This window comes from Humulus lupulus, chromosome 4, assembly GCF_963169125.1.
Source record: "Humulus lupulus chromosome 4, drHumLupu1.1, whole genome shotgun sequence".
Classification (NCBI taxonomy): Eukaryota; Viridiplantae; Streptophyta; class Magnoliopsida; order Rosales; family Cannabaceae; genus Humulus; species Humulus lupulus.
In genome coordinates, this window is record NC_084796.1 from 180,886,628 (window position 1) to 180,905,378 (window position 18,751).

At 38.7% G+C, this 18,751-nt stretch overlaps 1 non-coding gene across 1 annotated transcript; it reads left to right on the forward strand.

Moving 5' to 3' along the window:
- The first annotated feature begins 1,311 nt into the window (after window positions 1-1,311).
- Window positions 1,312-1,418, forward strand: LOC133833771 (small nucleolar RNA R71). Its single transcript, XR_009893133.1, has one exon. It is a non-coding gene; the product is annotated as a small nucleolar RNA R71 (small nucleolar RNA).
- The last annotated feature ends 17,333 nt before the right edge of the window (window positions 1,419-18,751 follow it).

Sequence of the window (18,751 nt, forward strand, 5' to 3'; positions counted from 1 at the left end):
TCGCTGGGCGCCGCAGCCCTTGAGGGGAGTGCCGCGGCCCTAGGCCCTTTTGAAAGCCAAAAATTTGGGTTTTTAGGGCTTTTGCCCGGGGACACGGGGAATGGTTCCAATGTATTGTTTTAAGGAATTAGAGGTCCCGAGAGTACGGGATTGGTCCCGGGAAGTGGTTTTGGGTTTGGTTAGTATTAAAAGTGTTTTATGTGTGTTGTGACTATGATTTCGGAGAGCCTCATGCTAGAGGACCGTTCTTGTGACCTTGGTGCATCGGAAAGCTCGGGATACAGGTAAGAAAACTGTAGCACCCGAGAACAGGGCATGGGCCCATAGTGTTATTGCAGGGCATGGCCCTAGATTGTATTACGTGCTAATGTATAACCTTAAATGAATTATTATATGATTGAATGATTATTTCGAGATGTACTATATGTGTGATTATAATGAAATGAACGGCTAAGGCCGAGAGCGGCGAAGGCTGAGAACGGCCGTGGGGCCGGAAGTAACACTTAGCACATGGAGTGCTTATAGTCAGGGTGGGACCCAATGGATACATGAGTTATCCTTACGGTAAGGACCGAGACCCCAGGCTTTGGTAAGGCCTCTGGGGCGGCATGGCCATGTTTGTTCAGTCTGATGGTTTTCCTGGTTATCAATGGATTATATGTTAACTATATTATATGCATATGTTATTTACTGTATGAGTTTTCTTGTTGGGCTTCGGCTCGCGGGTGCTCTGTGTTGCAGGTTAAAGCAAAGAGTCAGTCAACCAGCCATGAGTATGGAGAGCGTGGGGGTGGCGCGTACATGTTTGGCCTGCAGGACTGCTTTGGTTGGGGGCATTTTGAATATGGTTGTATTAACTTGTTCTTTTGATAGTGAATCAAGTGTAAATCTATTTTTGAGTTGTAAATATTTTGTAAACCTTTTTTTTGGGATCCCAGATGTTGATACTTAAAGTTTTCAATGAAACTAAGTATTTTCAAAGAATACAGCCTTAATTTCCGGTTAGTTACACTTTCGATCTTTGAAAACCTCGTAGAGTCAATTAGTTGCACAGTTGTGTTTTAAACTCATTTAGTAACGGCTCTAAGGTAGTAGGGCGTTACAATCCACTTCAAGCATACCGGCTTCTTTTCAACTTGTTGAGGCTCTAGCATTGGACCATTGGTAATTTTTTCTAGCTATGCTCTCCAGATCTCATAGGCTTCATTGTAGGACATAGAGAGAATAGCCCCATTAGCTGAAGCATCCAACACCATGCAAGCGGAAGAATTGAGCCCATTATAGAATGTTTCCATTTGTAGACAATGCGGAATCCCATGGTGTGGGCACTTTCTGAATAACTCTTTAAATCTCTCCGAAGGTTCACAAAAGGATTCATCTTCCAGCTGCTGAAAAGACACGATTTCATTGCGAAATTTGGCATTTTTGGTAGGAGGAAAGTACTTCATCAAGAATTTTTCAGCCAACTCATTCCATGTAGTGATGGAGTCGGGAGGAAGTGTGTTGAGCCAAGCTCTAGCTCGATCCCTTAAATATAAAGGGAACAATTTAAACCTCACGGCCTCATCACTCACTCCTTGTAGCTTGAAAGAATCACTCACCTCCAAAAATGAACGAAGATGAAGATGAGGATCCTCAGTAGGCAGCCCACTAAATTGACCCATTGTTTGCAACATTTGGAACATCACGGGCTTTAAATCGAATTGAGGTGCTTGAATTTCAGGCCTAACAATGCCCGGATTGAGCTCATTGAACATGGGGGCAACATACTCCCTTATGGCTCTCTTTATCATCAGCCATAGAAATCGTGTTAGAGACATTATTAGCACCCTCAACTCCTTCAACCACTTCAGCCATATTAAGGCGATTTTGAGCCCGTTGTTCCCTTAGTCTTCTTTTAACTGTTCGTTCAATGTCAAGGTCAATAGGAGCTAATTCAATGTCTTCTTTCTCGTTCATAAGGTAGATCACCTGAGAAAACACAAGAGCAAGAAAACAAGGTCAACTCAACAAAGAAAAAAAATTGCAAGAAATTGATATTACAAAAATTTCTAATTCCAATCCCCAGCAACGGTGCCAAAAACTTGTTGTAATAAATTTTAATTGATATAAATATGCAAGAGCATGTAATCAAACAAGTAATACAGTGATAAGTAGATCATCTTCACAGGGATTGCAAAATAGAAAAATAGTCAAAACAATTACTAAACAACTTTAAATTATTAACAATCAAATGGGTTGTTTATAAGCTAAACGAAATATTACAGAGATGGAAATACTAAAATTAAAACTGAACTAGACAAAGAAATTTGTGGATTGTAAAATGGACATGAATTACTGATTCTCCCGATGTTAGTTATCCAGAACAGATTGCGGCAACAATATTTTAGCAAAACTCCTAGGTTAACAAGAATTCACTAAACATTCATAAAAATTTCCCAAATTTTATGATATTAATTATTTTACTTAATTAAAAATATTCCTATGCCAAATCAGATTTAAGAATGCAAATTCAAGTTTCGATTCTCAAAAGTTACACAAGGCAAATAACACATCCCTATGTTACTTACTAACATAATCTAACCTAGATTATGACTTGTGTCATCCAAGTTCTCTCCATTATATTTAATCCTTCCAGCATCAAACATAATCAAACAATCTTGCCATTGTTGGCCAAACAACAACAAGAAATTAACAATATTCACACTTGAATAAACAAGAGAGATTTCACTAAAATATGGCACAAGAAATTACTACACTATAACATAGGGTTCATCAACAATTCAAGCCACACAAAAATCAGTTCATTGATGAGTTAAAGAGCATTAATCCAAATTCAATACAACCCATAAATATTCAGAGCAGAATTCAAATTAGAAAATATAAAATGAAGTTTAGAAATAGGAGAAAGAACAAATCCAAATGATGCTTGAGCTCCTTTATGAGTCCCCCTCCTTTTCTTGTGTGATTTCTGGTTTTTCATCCTTTCTTTCTTGCTTTTTCTTTCCTAAAAATTGTAGACTCCCTCAATATGCAGCTGATACTTGTCTTGTACCTCTAGGTTTCCTAATTTTGCCATGAAAGTACAATATTGCCCCTCGTTTTGGTATATACGTGGGTCTCCTCTTCTTTCGTTTGACATTTACTTCCAATTTTTGACACATGCTTTCTGTACTTGCAACCTCAGCCACTATTCCAGCTCACCCACTGATTTTCCAAGTATGCTTAGGTGTCCAAAAATAGCCTGATCAAAATGCTTCAGCAAAATCTGCTTTGCTGCTTCAAACCTGCTAATTTAGCAATCAAAATATAACTTAGATAGTTTCACAAGTTAGGTCATTCTTTGTACAAATATCCATTCATGAAACTATTTTCTTCAACCCATTATATATTAAAAACTACAAAAATAAATTAACTTAACTAAGATCATAAAAACACAAAAGTTAGTTACAAAAGCTAATAATAAACTATCATCACCAACGTTTTTTTTTTCACATTTATAAGTTTAAAAGCACATGAAGTAAGTCTTTATTCAAGAGTTATCAGCTGTCCATGATTTCAAACGTTCCTACAAATCGAGGGCTCAACTTGTCCTTATCTCCTCACCCTTTTCAATGGTGATACTCTAAGGAAGACATAGTCTTCCACTTGGAACTCCATGTTCCATCACTTCAAACTTACATAACTTTTCTATCTATTCTGAGAAGCGAGCATCCAAGCTCTAATATTTTCAGTAGCCTCGGTGGTCCTCTGAATTACCTCATGACCCAAATATTTCCTCTCACCCATCTTATCCTAGTGAATGGGTGATCTATACTTCCTACCATACAACATCTCATAAGGCGCCACTCCAATAATCAATTGATAGCTATGATTGTAGGAAGACTCTATTACAGGAAAATATTCATTCCAGGACCCTTCAATGTCCAATACACATACTCTCAACATTTTATCTAATATCAAAATACCCCTCTTTGATTTACCATCAGTCCAATGATAATAAGTTGTACTGAACTCGTGCTGTATACTCATCACCTTCTATAACCTTTCCCAAAATTGGGAAGTACATACAAGGCCCCTATTTATCCGGATACACCTCAAAGTCCCAAGAAGGTGTATTATCTCTCTTGCACAGAGATCTACATAACTGTCAACTTTAATATTAACCCTTACTGATAATAGTGAACTGACTTTGTATACCAGTCCATAATGACCCAAACTTAATCATGCTGGCCCACTATCCTGGGCAGCCCCATCACGGAATTCATCGTGATGTCCTCATACTTCCCCTATGGAATTCTCAAAGGCTGTAATGGCCTTACTGGTTTCTAATACTCTTCCTTGACCTGCTAACAAGTTAAACGCTATAGAAGTCCAAGAATTTTACTTAGCTAGTTAGATAATAATAGTAGCAGTAATAGCTAGTAGTAGTTATAGTATGCTTATTACTGTGGATTTTGGTTCAAGCTAGGACTTAGTTGAACACTCGTAGCAACACTTGTAGATTTTATAAGTTTAACCTATAGTTTAAGAATATTAATTATAACATAGGGTTTGATTAATATAGCTGATTATGAAGATGATATTAATTATACTATAAGGTTTAGATAGAACCAATAAGATCATGACACTTGTCATGTGCATGTTTATTGAGAAATTAAGTATTTTTGAGGAATAGTTTTATAAGAGAAATATTTGAAAACCCCAGAATCTGCCAGCAGCTTTAAAATCGTTTTATGACTCAGTCAAAGTTGTTTATTCAATTCAAATTAGGCTGAAAAAGTGCAATTACGTGTATAATATTTCAGTGCAGAACAATATATCGCAACTCTAGGGGCGATATATCGCCACACGAAGAATACGAAAACACAGAACTTTGCACCAACGCTTCGAAGAGCCTTGGGGATATAAGCCCAGGTGATATATCGCCTACCATGGGCGATATATCGGCTCTAGGGCAAGATTTTTAAATGGTTTTGAGACCGAGCTCAATTCAACCCTTAACCTCTTAGCAAGCCTCACAAATCTTTTGACCGAGTCTTAAGCCTCTACTGAACGAATATTCAAATGTTTTTCAATTAAATATTCATTATTTTTATTCAAGCTAAAAGAAGATCTTTTCACTCTTGAACTCTATAAATAGGACCTAGTACCCAGCCATTTCTTTCATTCTTCAAACTGAGTTCAGAGCCTTCAAGCTGCTAGGTTTACTTTTAAGTGTTAAACACTTGGGTTGGAGTTATAAGCTTTATCATTTAAAGCTTTAAAAACACTTGGGAAGTAAGGTTAATAGTGTGTTTTTCGATATCGAGGTGTAGTTCGGTTATAGTGCATTCAAAGGTATTCCTATTCCTAGTTCATTTTTGTATGTTTCATTAGTTTCTTATAGTTTTCTCTACTCAAATCCTAACTCATTGTTTCTCATTATCTTCGTTAGGTATTTAAGTTCTTTGAACTTAAGATTTCTTGCCGGTAAATTTCTTCTTGATGGTTTAGTCCTCTTGTCATCATCTCTTTTCTTTAGAATACTCACATTCTTCTTGTTAGTTTTAGGAGCGTTCCAAATCCCGTCCTTGTTCTCATAAATCCTGGTATTGGTAAGGAAAATAGGATAGTTTCTAAATGCTTATCTGTTATGTTTATGTATAATATGCTATGATATGTTTTTGCTATAATATGTTATGTTATGTTTTTATCTAGGGCTTATAGTTGCTTAGTTAGCAAGCCTTAGTGTTTATCATTTTCATGTTTAGAGTGGATTTACCCTACCTCAGATATTAGACAGAGGACCTAGATGGGTTATCATATACTATCATGTGATCTAACCTACCTCAAATATTAGACAGTGGACGTAGATGGTTTATCACATGTCATAATGGCCATTAATATTGTAGTCCTATATGGTATACGTCTTTGTAGTCATATGTTTATAGTTTATGTCTATGTTTATGTTTTATGCTTTTAGTAGATTTTCCTTGCTGGGCATTAGGCTTATTCCTTTATTTTTTTATGTGCAAGAAAATAGTTATGGGGGCGGAAAGATTCTTGGCAGCTTGGGATTGTGTATTGAGGAAGAATGGATTCGGTGGACTGCATGAACAATTCGAGGACGACGTTGTTTTAAGTCTTTTTAATTATGTTTCTATGTATTTTTCTGCACTTAGTTTTGTTAACAAGTTTAATTTATTTAAAGTCATGTTTTATTTTTTAAACAATGGGATTTGATGCCCCATGTTTATGTATTTCAACTTTTACTTTATAGTTTCTAATAAAGATATGAATGTTTTGTATGTATGTTTTCTTAAGAATAGTGTCTATGTATAAGTAGTTTTAATGGTCCAAGGTCTAGAATTAGTTGGGTCATTACAGTTGGTATCAAAGAAATGGTTTATTCGCATGAAGTTCTCCTCGATACACACGCTCAAGCTCCGAATCTAACCGCCAAGTAAGTGTTTGTGATTATTGTTATTATGTTTAAATGTATAGCTAACGATTTTAGCCTTTATGTTTTCAGTTAAGAATGAATGGAGCGTTAACTTATGAGGATATCCAAGGTATTAAGGCCTTAAAAAGAATTAGAGAACCAAGAAACATCGTAGGAGTGCTAGAAAGAATCACTCGAAGACTACTTTTGTTCCACAGGGAGATAAGTCACCTCCAAGAAACTAAGCAGATCATGATGAGATCAACGGAGCAATATGTTTTAGTAATTAGACTTTTTAGAGATTATCCTACTATGATTGCAGCCTTAGAAGATATTTGGGAGATGATAGATGATGAAGATGAATTGCTGGTAGCTATGAGATATTATTTTCTCATACTTAAGTTCACTTCAGAAATGGAATTTCAATTTTCAAATGAGAAAAAACATAGAATTTTTACGAATCATCCTCGAGGGCATTTTGAGGGACAAGACAATGATGACTATGAAGAAATAGATGCTGATATGTTAGATGAAGGATCAGATGTAGAAGATCTCGATCCTGATTTTTAAGAATAGATTAGTTTCTTATTTATTTTGTTTATTTGCATTTGTGCCTGTAAATAGTGAAAACCTTTTTTTCTCCAAATTAATATCATTTCTATTTTGTTAACATGTATGAGTTTGATTTTCTTTTGCAATCATAATAAATAATAAATTTAATAAATAATGACTAAGTTCAGTGATGGTGGATACAATTCAATGAACCGGGTTCTCTATATTGAGAGTTAGGGGGCCATAGTAGTGGGAACGATTTTAATGATCCCAACCCTCCCTCAATATGGTTAATTGTGGAACAACGATAAGTTTGGAGCCTAAGAATTAAGTCATATAGGATGATTAGAAACAGACTTAGAAACCAATAAAGATTCCTTATTTGTCTAAATATAGAAACCCACTCTAATAATAAAGAAGCCTTATATAATTTCCATAAGAAATCATAATTAATAGGTCCAAGTTATGTTTGTTTAGAATAAGTTTTTGCCTTAGAGCCTATTAGGGTAAAGTTCAAACATGTTTTCTCAACTGTTAGAACTCTGCTGAGATGTCGCTCTGAAGGTCTGCTCGCACCAATGGAAATGCCTCCAACGCTGCTCCTGTAAGCAATGAAGCCCCTCCAGTTTGTAGAAGTTGAGTGTGTGCTACTACCAGCCGCAATGCGCCGCCGCCGCCGGTTGAAAACACTGCAAAAATTGCGAGATTACGACAGCAAGTTGAGGAACTATTGCAACAACAGCGACAACAGGCTCAGCCTCTGCCTCCAACACAGCCTTAGTAAATGACCCCTGCACCCCAACAAGTTGATCCATATGGGGGATGGCCAGTGGCGAACTATGCGCCATACCCAGTTCAGCACATGGAGCCAGTTTATGAGCGGTTTCGTAAGCAACACGCTCCGAACTTTGAAGGGACAACTGGCCCCTTCGAGGCAGAAGAATGGCTCAGAAATGTGGAACCAATCCTGATGCACATGAACCTCGGCAACGCGGACCGAATATCCTGCGTTTCGTCTCTGCTCAAGAAGGATGCTAGAATATGGTGGGATTTAGTTCAGCAGATGCATGATGTTTCCACCATGACTTGGACCCAATTTGTGGAGCTGTTCCACAAAAAATACTATAATTCGGTAGTCATCCCTTCAATAGTCGAGGAGTTCGCTGGCCTAAAGCAAGGGAGTTTATCAGTGGCGGAATATGCTCGACAATTCGACCAATTAGCCAAGTTTGCACCAAAAATGGTTCCAACTGACTTTCTGCAGGTTACCAAGTTTGTTAGAGGACTTCGACCAAAGATTTATCTAGGGGTGAAGCTAGCAAACACAGGAAATACTACCTATGCTGATGTTCTAGAAACGACAATAGAAGTAGAAAGGCTTGAGGAAAATGTTAGTAAAGAAGAACCCAGTAAGCCTGAGCCTAAATAGTCAAGTCAACCTCAGAACAGTCAGAACAGCAACCACCACAGCAACGACAATCAGTCCAACAATAACAACAACGGTAAAAAAAGAAATCATCCTGAGAACAAGCAGTCCGACAAGGATAAAAGGGCACGAACGAACAATGGAAGCAGTAGGTCGTGTTATGTAGAATACCCGCAATGTGCTAAGTGCCAGAAGAAACATCCTGGTGAATGTCAGGCAAACACCAAGGTTTGCTACAACTGTGGTCAGGAAGGACACTGGAAGAGAGACTGTTCCCAGCTCAAGCCAGAAGGGAAAAAGGAAGACAAGATGGTTCCTACCAGGGTATTTTCCTTAACCCAAGGAGAAGATGATGCTAGAAATAAAGTGGCCACTGGTCAAGTTTCTATCCTCAATAATATATGTTCTGTATTATTTGATTCAGGAGCCACTCATTCGTATATCTAGTTAGGAGGGATAGAAATACTAGACAAACCATGTGAAAGATTTAGAACTAGGTTTGTAACAAAGTTGCCTTCGGGCAAAGTAGTTCTATCATCACGGATAGTACGAGGCATACCGATTAAGATTATGGACGTAGAACTAGAACGAGACCTGATAGAACTGGGGATCAAAGGCTTCAATGTGATACTAGTCATGGATTGGTTGGATAGGCATGGCGCAACCATCGACTGCAAACGCAAGAAAGTGATGTTCGAGACTCCTGACAGCCAGAGACCGTGCTTCATGGGGCAAGTTTCAGGACTACGCACACCGCTAATATCATCTCTCAAAGCTCAAAGGATGATAGAAAAAGGATGTCAAGCATTCTTAGCCAGCATCACAGATGTAGTAAAGGAAACACCACTTAAGGTTGGAGACGTCCGCATTGTAAGAGAATTCACAGAAGTATTTCCCGATGACTTACCAGGGTTGCCGCCGACTCAGGAAATTGACTTCACGATTGAAATAGTACCGAGCATCGAGCCTATCTCCAACGCACCATACCAAATGGCACCTACCAAACTCAAGGAGTTAAATACGCAGCTACAAGAACTCCTAGACTTGGGTTTCATTAGACCGAGCCATTCGCCATGGGGAGCACCGGTTCTATTTGTGAAGAAAAAGGATGGAAGCATGCGGATGTGCATAGACTACCGCAAGCTGAATAAGGTAACGATTAAGAATAAGTACCCGCTACCCCGGATTGACGACTTGTTTGATCAACTCCAAGGAGTGACCGTATTTTCAAAGATTGATTTACGGTCCAGGTACCATCAGCTCAAGGTGCGGGGAGAAGATATTAGTAAGACAGCTTTTAGGACTCGTTATGGGCATTACGAGTTCTTAGTTATGTCTTTCGGTCTTACCAACGCTCCAGCCGCGTTTATGGACATGATTAATAGGGTCTTCAAGGACTACTTAGAGTCCAAGAACTTTACTTAGCTAGTTAGATAGTAGTAGTAATAGTAATAGCTAGTAGTAGTTGTAGTATGTTTATTACAGTGGATTTTGGTTCAAGTCGAGACTTAGTAGGACACTCGTAGCAACACTTGTAGATTTTATAAGTTTAACCTATAGTTTAAGAATATTAATTATAACCTAAGGTTTAATTAATATAGCTGGTTATGAAGGTGATATTTATTATACGATAAGGTTTCGATAGACCCAATAAGATCATGACACTTGTCATGTGCATGATTATTAAGAAATTAAGTATTTTTGAGGAATAGTTTATTAAGAGTAATATTTGAAAATCCTAGAGTCTGCCAGCAGCTTTGAAATCGTTATAGGACTTAGTCAAGGCTGTTTACTCAATTTAAATTAGGCTGAAAATGTGTAATTACGTGTATAATATTTCAACGTATGCCGATATATCGCAGCTTAAGGGCCGATATATCGCCAGTGCGGGAATACGAAAAACACGTAACTTCGCATGACCACTTGACGAGCCTCGGGAATATAATCTCAGGCGATATATCGCCTATGGTAGGCGATATATCAGCTCTAGGGCTGTATTTTCAAATGATTTTGAAACTGAGCTCATTTTATTCCATAAACCTCTTGATAAGCCAGAATCTTTTTGACCGAGTCTTCAGCCTCTGCTGAACGATTATTCAAATATTTTTCAATTACAAATCCATTATTTTTATTCAAGCTAAATGACGATCTTTTCATTCTTGAACTCTATAAATAGGACCTAGTACCCAGCCATTTATTTCATTCTTCAAGCTGAGTTCAGAGCCTACAAGCTGCTAGGTTTACTTTAGAGTGTTAAACACTTGGGTTGAGGTTATAAGCTTTATCATTTTAAGCTTATCAAACACTTGGGAAGTAAGATTTATAGTGTATTTCAATTTCGAGGTATAGTTCGGTTATAAATCGATCAAAGGTATTCCTATTCTTAGTTCATTTCTTATTGTTTCATAAGTTTTTATAGTTTTTCTCTACTCAAATCCTAACTCAGTATTCTTTATTCTTGGTTAGGCATCTAAGTTCTTTGAACTTGAGGTTTTATTTCGGTAAGTTCTTCTTCTCGGTGGTTTAGATTTATTTCCTTTTTCATCTTAGAAAATACTTACCTCTCTATTAATGGTTTCTAGGAGTGTTCCATAATACCGACCTTGTTCTCACATCCCGATATTTGTTAAGGAAAATAGGATAGTTCCTATGTGATATGTGTTGTGTTTATATAATATGTTATGATTATGCTATAGTATGATTTTATGTATGTTTTGGGTCTTATAGTTGTTATATAGCAAACCCTATCACTTTTATGTTTTGGGGCTTATAGTTGTTATATAGCAAACCCTATCACTTTTATGTTTTTGGGGCTTATAGTTGCACAACTAGCAAACCTCGTTGTAGTTTGAGGCTTATAGTTTCTTAGTTAGCAACCCCTAATAGTAACCATGTACATGGGTTAGAATTATGATATATGTGTTATAGTATATGTTCATAGTTTATGTGTATGATTATGTTTCATGTTTGTAGTAGATTTTCCTTGCTGGGCATTAGGCTCATTCCTTTGTTTTATTTGTCCAGGAAAATAGTATGGCGGCGGGAAGATTCTTGGCAGCCTAGGATTGTGTATTAAGGGAGAATGGAATCGATGGACTGCATGAACAATTCGAGGATGAAGTTGTTTAAGTCTTTTAATTATGATTTCTATGTATTTCCGCACTTAATTGTGTAATCAGTTTATTTAAGATTTAAGTTACGTTATATTTTATTTTCAAAACAATGGGATCCCATATCCTAACCGAATTTTTATGTATTTAACCTTTGCTTTACATTTTTTAATAAAGTTATGGTTATTTCATATGTATGTTTTCTTAAGGTTAATGTCTATGTATAATAGTTATTAATGGTCCAAAGTCTAGAATAGTTGGGTTGTTACACAGAAAGAGCTCAACATGAGGCAGTGCAGGTGGTTAGAACTAGTGAAGGATTATGACTGCAAAATCCTATTCCACCCGGGAAAGGCAAACGTAGTTGCTGATGCTCTAAGTAGGAAGAGTTATGGAAGTATAGCAACACTAGCCGGAATAGAAAAGCCACTACAACATGAGCTGATCAGTGCCGTAATAGAAGTAGTCATCGGTAAGCTGGCTAATTTGTCTATCCAGTCAAATCTGTTAGAAGATATACTGATTGGGCAAGGGCATGATGAAACATTAGTGGCACATATGGATGCAGTTAAAGAAGGCAAGGCCACAAATTTCTCAATATCAGGTCAAGGGTTATTGAGATATAAGGATCGGGTAAGCGTGCTGAATGATCAAAGGATTAAGATAAAGATCTTAGAAGAAGCGCACAGTACCCCATATTCAGCTCACCCAGGGTCAACCAAGATGACTCACGATCTCAAGGCAGTGTATTGGTGGCTAAGGATGAAGAAGGACATAGCCAAATTTGTGTCTAAATGTTTAGTATGCCAGCAAGTGAAAGCAGAACATCAGCGGCCTGCAGGCTTATTGCAACCTCTTAGCATACCAGAATGGAAATGGGACGATATAGCTATGGATTTCGTGACGGGTTTGCCACGAACAAGTAAGTAGCATGATTCAGCTTGGGTAGTAATAGATAAACTAACCAAGTCAGCTCATTTCCTGCCTGTTAAGACTTCATACACAGTGGATCAATACGCAAACATCTATGTCCAAGAAATAGTGTAGTTGCATGGAATTCCCAAGACAATAGTGTCCGATAGATGATCAATGTTTACATCGAGATTTTGGGGAAGTTTACAGCAAGCCATGGGTACTAAGTTAAGTCTTAGTACTACGTTTCATCCTCAAACTTACGGTCATTCTGAGCGTACAATACAGATTTTAGAAGATATGTTCCGCGCTTGTAAACTTTACTTCAGAGGATCGTGGAATAAGTACTTACCGCTGATAGAGTTCTCCTACAGCAATAGCTACCAGTAAACGATTGGGATGGCACCTTATGAGTTACTATATGGAAGAAGGTGCAGATCGCCGTTACACTGGGACGAGGTAGGAGAAAGGCAGCTCCTTGGTCCTGAAGCTGTCAGAAAAGCTCAAGAAGCAGTAGAGCTAATTAGAAAGTTTATGCTCGCTGCTCAAAGCCGTCAGAAAATCTATGCGGATGCCAAGCGGCGTGATGTGGAATTCAAAGTCAGAGATCAAGTCTTCCTAAAGATATCTCCTATGAAAGGTGTGAAGCGGATTGGGAAGAAAGGCAAGCTTAGTCCCTGTTTTATAGGTCTTTTTGAGATATTGGACAAGGTGGGAACAGTTGCATATAGATTAGCCCTACCGATAGCTTTAGCAGATAGTCACAATGTATTTCACATCTTGATGCTGCGAAAGTATGTGTCAGACCCATCACACGTCCTCAAGTATGATACAATAGCACTCCAGAAAGACTTGAGTTACAAGGAACGACTGGTTAGCATCCTAGATAGAGGGAAGAAGCAGTTACGGTCCAAGAGTATTTTGATAGCCAAAGTCCTATGGAGTAATAGTTCTGAACAGGAGGAAACGTGGGAGTTGGAGGAGGACATGTTAGCCTGGTATCCGAAATTGTTTGGTAAGTTAATTTTGAGGACGAAATTCTTTTTAGTAGGGGAGAATTGTAAAAGTCCAAGAATTTTACTTAGCTAGTTAGATAATAATAGTAGTAGTAATAGCTAGTAGTTGTTATAGTATGTTTATTACTATGGATTTTGGTTCAAGCCAGGACTTAGTTGAACACTCGTAGCAACACTTATAGATTTTATAAGTTTAACCTATAGTTTAAGAATATTAATTATAACATAGGGATTGATTAATATAGCTGATTATGAAGATGATATTAATTATACTATAAGGTTTAGATAGAAACAATAAGATCATGGCACTTGTCATGTGCATGTTTATTGAGAAATTAAGTATTTTTTAGGAATAGTTTTATAAGAGAAATATTTGAAAATCCAAGAATCTGGCAGCAGCTTTAAAATCGTTTTATGACTCAGTCAAACCTGTTTACTGAATTCAAATTAGGCTAAAAAAGTGCAATTATGTGTATAATATTTCAGCGTATGCCGATATATCGTAGCTCTAGGGGCGATATATCGCCACACGGGGAATACGAAAACACGTAACTTCGCACGAATGCTTCGACAAGCCTTGGGGATATAAGCCTAGACGACATATCGCCTACCATGGGTGATATATTGGCTCTAGGGAAAGATTTTTAAATGGTTTTGAAACCGAGCTAAATTCAACCCTTAACCTCTTAGCAAGCCTCACAAATCTTTTGACCGAGTCTTAAGCCTCTACTGAATGAATATTCAAATGTTTTTCAATTAAATATTCATTATTTTTATTCAAGCTAAAAGAAGATCTTTTCACTCTTGAACTCTATAAATAGGACCTAGTACCCAGCCATTTCTTTCATTCTTCAAACTAAGTTCAGAGCCTTCAAGCTGCTAGGTTTACTTTTAAGTGTTAAACACTTGGGTTGGAGTTATAAGCTTTATCATTTAAAGTTTGAGCTTGCGACCGAGGATGAGGATCTGGGATGTTCCCGCGTATTCATGGGACATGAGTAGGGGCAGCAGGGGGAGGATTCTTCCTGCGGTTTCCGTAGGTAAGAACATCTCGAGATGAACAAGGTGGGGACGGATGCCTTATTGGCGACGGAGAATGCTTGATTGGTGAGGCGATTCTCGTCCCATCAGGTCAAACCAAGTTAGCTCGTAGTTACTATGCTCCACCATTTCTGGATCCCTGTGCCTGGCGATCTGATCGCGGTACAGGGAAGTCAGTTGGGACATGCCATCTTCTTGAGTTCGTCCTTGACCGTCTGTGTGGGTTTCCATGGGCACAAAACTTGGAGTTGAGGTTCTAGCCGATCGACTTGGCCTAGGTCGACTATTTGGTCAAGACTTATGAGTCCCGCCTTGCCTCTTTCCGACGTTAACGTCGGTTGCAAGAGGGGGTAGCCGGGCCAAGACTTCCTCGATTTGCTTGTTTACTTTGGCTAGATGGCTCCTCAACTGCATGTTCTCCAACTTTACCACAGTCAAGTAATCCAGGTTCGGATTCGGCGGTAGAGACGCTAAACTTCCAGTGTCGTCGTGGCCCATCAGTTACGTTCCCAACCGTTGCTGAATCTCTGGGTTTTGTTGGTCGGAAACAGCGGTATTGTGAGCCTCGCGCCCACCATGCTGATCCTTTTTGTTACCATGCCTTGAACGAGTGACCACCATGATGAACTTTGTTCTGAATGTTTTTCAATGGCACTAATTTACAGCTCTCAATGAAAGCACCAAACTGTTGACGCGGTTTTTTGCCAACAGTGTATTACGTAATTAGCAGAAGAAAACTAGTGCTCAAGGATAAATCGCAATACGAATAACAATTCTTAAGGAGGCTTAGAATGAGATGGTTATAACACTTGTTCCTTTTTACGTGGTTCGGAGGCTAAAATCCCCCTAGTCCACGAGTCGATATTATTACTATATCTCTCTCTATATTTTGATAGAGTATTTGTATTACACAGAGAAAACCCAACCCCTTTTCTATCCAAGGTCCTGTTATTTATAGAAGAACCATCCCAGGATAGGTGTAGGCGTCATCACGTGAATACCCATCCTATTTATGACCTGTCTTGCAAAAAGGGTGAATATTACAATATATATTAAGGTATGGTCTAATCATTAGGTAAAATTGATCATGGGTCGTCTGGCATAATTGGACATGTGATGTTTGATCATGCACGTCTATGTTACGTGTTTGAAAATTCAGGGATAACAGACATGTAGTGCTTGACCAGGCACGTTTATGAATAATGTATTCAGGTTTATAAAGACTCATGGATATGGTAGATTGTCAGAGTATCACAACCTGAACATAACGTCAGCTTGCGCCTAGGAGGCTGTACATTATATCCATCTCCAGCTCGTGCCTTAATGCTTCATATTCCTCAGCTCGTGTCATCACCTGGGGAATCCCACTACCTTCGCAGAGGAGATGTCAACTTGTAGATCCTTTAGTACTTTTCTTAGCTAGCCAGTTGTACTCGAGCTGCATAAAAGACCCGGGCTTAATACCAGGGCATACACTCTCATATAGAAATTCCAATCTATTCACAACCCTAGGTCGAGCCATAACTGGTGCAACTCCTGGGATATCAAAGGAAGATGTGTTCCCTGACAGAACCTGCTGCTTTAATCACCTGATCTCTTCCTCTTGCCTTTGCAATCTTAATTATATATCTATAAACACCTACTATCAATTCTGAAGGGCAGGCGGAGGGCTCAGGCCCTGATTGTAATTCCTAGCCTTAGTATAAAAATCACCAAGTCCCATTAACTTCCTTGGGAACATAGCCTCTGATTTAGTTTGCAATAACTTGACCCATTAAGCATGATGAGCACGTTCAAAAGCCTTCCCCCACAGGAACAATCACACAACACCACATTCACATACCAATGTAGTACAAAAATACATGCCCATAACATTCATGCATCAATCAATAACCCCTGCTCTTGTCAAAAAATTATCATGCCCTTCACTCAACATGCAGATTACACATTAATATATTAACTGAGCAGGTAATCACATAATCATATCAATAGTCAAGGGCCAGACCCAATCAGATTCTCATGCTTCCTAATAAGGAATGCAGGTAAAGTATTTATATCTTATTTAAGAAGTTAAACACATAACCACATAAATAGTCACCATACCCTGAGGAGAGCTTGTCTTTAGAGACAAGTGTACACACCTAGCTTGTCTTCAAGAACCGTTAACCTTAGCATGCTCTGATACCAAGTTTCAATGCCCTACTAACCTTGCAATGCTCTGATACCAAGTTGCAATGCCCTACTACTCATAGTGCTAAACTCGCTAAATGAGTCATTTGGCCCTAATCGTGTAACTAAACATGATTAATGGTTTAGTGTTAAAATTTTTGGTCAAAGATACAAATGTTTCACTAAAAATTTACTGCATACATGGGATCCCAAAATACATTTAAAAGGTTAATTACAATAAAAGGGTTAAAACTTGCTGACCTAAGCGGCAAAAATAGGGTGACCCTAGTTTCTCTTTAAACCCTCGGTCGTGGTGGTCGAGCAGCCGCATATGTACACATCGTCACCTAAGCTCTCCAACTCAAGGATGGTCTAGCTTTCTTTTCCCTTTACATGTACCATATAGCACCCATTAGCTGAGGCTCGGCAAGAAAACTTAAACATGCTCATAAGCAGTTATAGCATATTACCAAATCGTAATAAGCATGCTTAGCAGTAATAACCCTACTCATGCATGCATACCATTCATATAAATGAATATAGTGTCATATGGGGCCAATTTCCCTAGATAAATGATCAATGAATAATATTGGGGCCCAATGCCCAAAATAAATGATTGTGGAATCATACTGGCTCAACGCCCTAGGATAAGGGACTAATGAGTCACCTAGGGCCCTTTACCCTGTCCTCCGTATAACCAGCCTTAGAGCTGGCCCAGCGTACTTGGAGCTTTAGTTACCTCTGACCCATAGGTTGGCCAAGCGTAGGCGATCCTAATTAGACTAAACAATATGGACCAGCGCTTCGCGCTATTGCCACGCTTGACTAATAAGTCAATGCCTTACGACTAGCACTCAGTATTCTAATGTCGTCCTTGACTAATAAGTCAATGCTTTACTACTAGCACTCAGTGTGCTCAGGCCGTCCTTGACTAAGAAATCCATAGTTTATGAGAAGCACTCACTATTCTAAGGTCATCCTTGACTAATAAGACAATGATTTACGACCAGCACTCACCGTGCTAATGCTGTACTTGACTAATAAGTCAATGCTTTACAACCAGCACTCAACGTGCTAAGGTTGTCCTTGACTAATAGGTCAATGCTAGGATATGGGACTAATAAGTCACCCCGGGGTCCTTAGTCGTATCCTCTGTTTAGGCATACCTGGTGCTGAATTTCTCCACGACCAATAGGTCGGACAAGCTTATAATGCGCCCCTAGTTAGCCTAACCAAAATGACCAACGCTTAGCGCACTATTGCAGCCCTTGATTGATAAGTCAAGCCTTTCTAGATAAGATAATTCAAACAAGATAAAAATCATATGTCAAAAATCCATATACCAAGCATTCAACATACTTAATCCATAATCACAAGCATAATCATAATCATGCACATACTCAGGAGTTCATGCCCTATTCATATTCCTGTTTAACAATTCGAGAATCACAAGCATAATAATAATGTACATTTATAGAGACTCAAGCTCTAATCAATTCTATATTCAACATTCAGGCCAAGCCATAATCACATATATCACATACTGGGTGTAGTTTTCTTACCTTTAGTCCAAGCACAGGTTACCAATAAATGACCCTCAAGCACGATCCTGATTCTGAGCACCTAACGATAACCTAGTCACAACCATAATATAGAATCCCATCAAAACCGAGAAAATAAAGGCTTCCGAACCAAGTCCTAGCCTCTAGGACATTGAATCCTACCAAACCAGATAGTAGGATCGATCCTGAGCACTTAGGTTTAAGTTCCCCTCACTAAAACCCAAGCCTGGCAAAAAATGCTCAGGCGGGCCGCAACTTGACCCTAGGGGTGACGAATCCTAGACAGACAGCCCTCTCCCTGGGCCGCGACTTGTCCCCTAGAGTTGCGGCACGCCCCTTAGGCAAAACCCCTCCTAGTCCATGGTTCACACAGGTCACGGTGCCCAAGAGCAAGGTTGCGACCCAGCCTCGAATCCAGCCGTTTTCTCCGTTTTCCCATCTCAAAATCCTCCATAAGCCTATCGAAACACATCCAAATCCCAAAAAAAAAAAAAAATTCCCAAACATCTCAATGGGCCAAAACCATGAAAACCTAAGCT